This window comes from Fukomys damarensis, unplaced genomic scaffold (genome assembly GCF_012274545.1).
Source record: "Fukomys damarensis isolate Sample0158 unplaced genomic scaffold, DMR_v1.0_HiC HiC_scaffold_2, whole genome shotgun sequence".
Taxonomy (NCBI): Eukaryota; Metazoa; Chordata; class Mammalia; order Rodentia; family Bathyergidae; genus Fukomys; species Fukomys damarensis.
In genome coordinates, this window is record NW_022900914.1 from 38,404,533 (window position 1) to 38,408,509 (window position 3,977).

The following is a 3,977-nucleotide window of genomic DNA, read 5'->3' on the forward strand; positions in this document are numbered from 1 at the left end:
AAAAAAAAAAAAAAAAAAAAAAAAAAAAAGGCGGGGGGATCACAACAGACCCTGCAGAGATCCAGAAGATCATTAATACCCACTTCAAGAACCTGTATTCTAATAAGATGCAAAGTACAGAAGAAATGAACAAATTCCTAGATACAAAGGAATTACCAAAACTGAATCAAGAAAATATAGTAATTCTAAACAGACCAGTATCAGCCAATAAAACTGAGTATGTAATTAAAAACTACCAACAAAGTAAAAAGCCCTGTCCCTGATGGATTCACTGATGAATTCTACAAGAAATTTAGAGAAGACAGAATGCTGCTACCCCCCCACCTTCTTTAATGAAACAGACAGGGAAGCAATATTCCCAAATCCATTCCAGTTAAGCAAGCATTACCGATTCCAAAACCAGAGAAGGATCCAACTGAAAAGAATTACAGGCCAATCTCCGTAATGAACATAGATGCAAAAATCCTCAATAAGATACTGGTAAACAGAATGCAGCAAATCATCAAGAAGGTTATATACCATGACCAACTTCAATTCAACCCAAGGATCAAGGGATGGTTCAACATATGCAAATCAATAAATGTAATACACTATATTAACAGAACTAAGAATAAAAACGATATCCTCTCATTAGGTACAGAAAAATCATTTGATAAGATCCAACACACATTCATGATAAAAATCCTACAGAAAGCTGGTATAGTCTTTACCTCAATCAGATAAAAGCCATCTATGACAAACTAACAGCCAACATCATATTTAAGTGGACAAAAACTGAAAGCTTGCACTGTAAAATCAGGAACAAGACAAGGATGTCCACTGTCACCACTCTTGTTCAATATAGTTCTGAAAACATTAGCCAAACCAATTAGACAAGAAGAAATAAAAACAATAAAGATAGGAAAGGAAGAAGTTAAATTATCACTATATGTGGGTGACATGATACTCTACAGAGAAGACCCCCAAAAATGCATCAAAAGACTTACATTTGACAACCAAGTTCAGTGACATACCTGGATACAAAGTCAACACTGAAAAGTCAACAGCCTTCCTGTACACAAATAAGACTCATGAAAGAAAAATTAAGAGAAATAATCCCTTTCACAATAACATCCAAAAAAAAACCTAGCATCAATGTAACGAAGGAAGTAAAAGACTCTACCTTGAAAACAACAGTACTGTGAAAGAGAATATTAGAAAATGGAAGATACCCTTTGTTCTTGTATAGGAAGAACCAATATAGTGAAAATGGCCATACTTCCAAAATTAGTATATAGATACAATGCAATCCCAATCAAAATTCCAGCAGAATATCTCACAGAATTAGAAAAAACAATCCTAAAATTCATTTGGAACCAGAAGAGACCTAGAATAACAAAGGCAATTCTAGGCAACAAAGGCAAGGCAGAGGATATCACAATCCCTGACCTGAAAAAATTATACTGCAAAGCTACTGTGATAAAAACAGCTTAGTACTGGCAAAAGAACAGACCTGAGGATCCATGAAACAGACTAGAAGATGCAGAAACAACTCCAAATACACTCAGCCACCTTATCTTTGACAAAGAGCCAAATACCTTCACTGGAAGAAAGACAGCCTCTTTAATAAATGGTGCTGGAAAAACTGGCTTTCCACATATCAAAGTAAAACTAGACCCGTATCTTTCACTATGCACTAACCTAAAATCTAAATGGATCAAAGATCTAAATAGTACAACAGAAACACTAAATCTGCTGGATGAGAGAATAAGTAGAACACTTGAGGACATAGGAGTAGGCAGACTTCATGAACAAAACCCAGACCACAGGAGAAATACTACAAATAATCAACAACTGGGACCTTGTTTTATTAAAAAGCTTTTGCACAGCAAGAGAAACCACCAACAGAGTGAAGCGAGAACCCAGAGAGTGGGAAAACAATTTTACCAGCTATTCACATAAAGGACTATCATCTAGAATATATGAAGAACTCAAAAATTCAGATCCTTCAAATTTGACCCACTGCAAAAATGATCAACTGAAATAGTCATTTCTCAAAGAATTAGAAACAGCAAATAAATATATATATGAAGAAGTGTTAGATATCACTGCTCATTCAAGAGATGCAAATTAAAACAATGCTGAGACTCAATCTCACTCCAGAAAGAATGGCTGCTATCAAGAAATCAACCAATAACAAATTTTGGAGGGGATGTGGAGGGAAAAGGCACCCTTCTCCTTTGTTGGTGGGAGTGTAGACTGGTGGAACCATTGTGGAATTCAGTGTGATTTCTCAAAAAACTAAAACTTGAGGTTCCATTTGACCCAGCTGTACTTCTTAGTTATCTTCCCAAAAGAATTAAAAGCATCCTACCACAGCGATATAGGCACACCCATGTTTATAACAGCATAGTTTGTAATAGCTAAATCTTGGAAACAGCCCAAAAACCCATCAACTGATGAGTGGATAAAGAAGATATGGTTTTTTAATATAATATATAATGGAGTACTACTCTGTCGTAAAGAAGGATGAGCTTCAAACATTTATAGCTAAATGGATTGACCTTGAGACCATATTCTTAAATAAAATAAATCAGACATACATATTTAAATAGCGCATTATTTCTCTAGTGTGAGAAACTGAATGTGGAAATAAGGACAGAGATGTATAATGGATGTTGGGAAATGGGAAGAAAGTGTTCAAATGGGAAGGGGAACAAAACAAGAGAGGTAGGAGGAAGAAATGAAGGTAAGGACAAGAAAAAAGTGAAAATGGAAGGAAAAAATGGAAACAAAGCTTTTATATATAGGGAGGGGAGGGGGCTTGAAGGGAGGGGGTAGCTTCTGTACATGTATCCTGGGAGCTTGTAGACAAGAGGTCACACCTACTACCCCAGCTAGTTTTTGCCACACCCTAATCTCCTAGCTCATGGCTGTCTCCTGACTATCTCCCCCCACCACCACTTTTTTTTTGGCTTTTTTGAGACAGGGTCTCACTCTGTAGTTGAGACTGACCAGGAAGTCACTATGTAGCCCAGGCTGCTCTCAAACTCACAGTAATCCTCCTGCCTCAGCCTCTGACGAGTGCTGGGATTACAGGCGTGCACCACCACGCCCGGCCTGACTGTCTCCTTTTTAAAACTTTCTTTGGGTATTTCTCTCTAACAAGATCTATGAATGCCTGGCAGAGTGTGGTTTTATCATATTTTTTCTTGTTTTTTTATTAATAAATTTTATTTTATTCTATCCCATTTCCCTCTCAAGCCCCTCCCCTCCAAGCACAAAAGCTTTGTTTGTAATTTTTCTTCCACTTTCTTTTTTCTTGTCCCTTCCTTCCTCCCTCTTTGCCTTGTTCCCCTTCCCATTTGAACACTTTCTTCCCCAAAAAGAAAAATTATATAGGCTAATATTTGATGTAAGATAGAAAGACTGATCAGAGGTACATGAAAAGTCAGATTATAAAATATATATAATAAAATCATATTTATATAAAAATTTAAACTATTAATCATAATCTCACACTAAGGATATTCAGAAAGTCACCAGCTGTTGCTATGGAAAATGAATGTATTTCATATAAATTTTTTCTCTGTATTTCATCAAATTTTTGTTTTTTACAAGGAATATGTCATTCAAATAAGTAAAACAAATATAAAATATTAAAATCTTCATAATGCTTATAGAATAGTAAATTCTTATTGACATTTTCCTTTTTTCTTTATATTTTAGTCAACATACCAGAGGAACTTTGACTATCAATGATTTCCACTGATTATCCACAAATGATTTACCACTGAACTACACTACACCCTCAGCCCAATTTCACTCATTACTTTTATTTTATTACAGTTCTGGTAATCAAACCCAGAGACTCATGCATAATAGGCAAATGAGCCACCACTGAGCCATGTATCTAGGCCCTGTTTATTGGTTATTTGATAAATAAATATTTTTGATTATTTATATATATATGTGCGTGTGTGTTGTGTGTGTGTGTG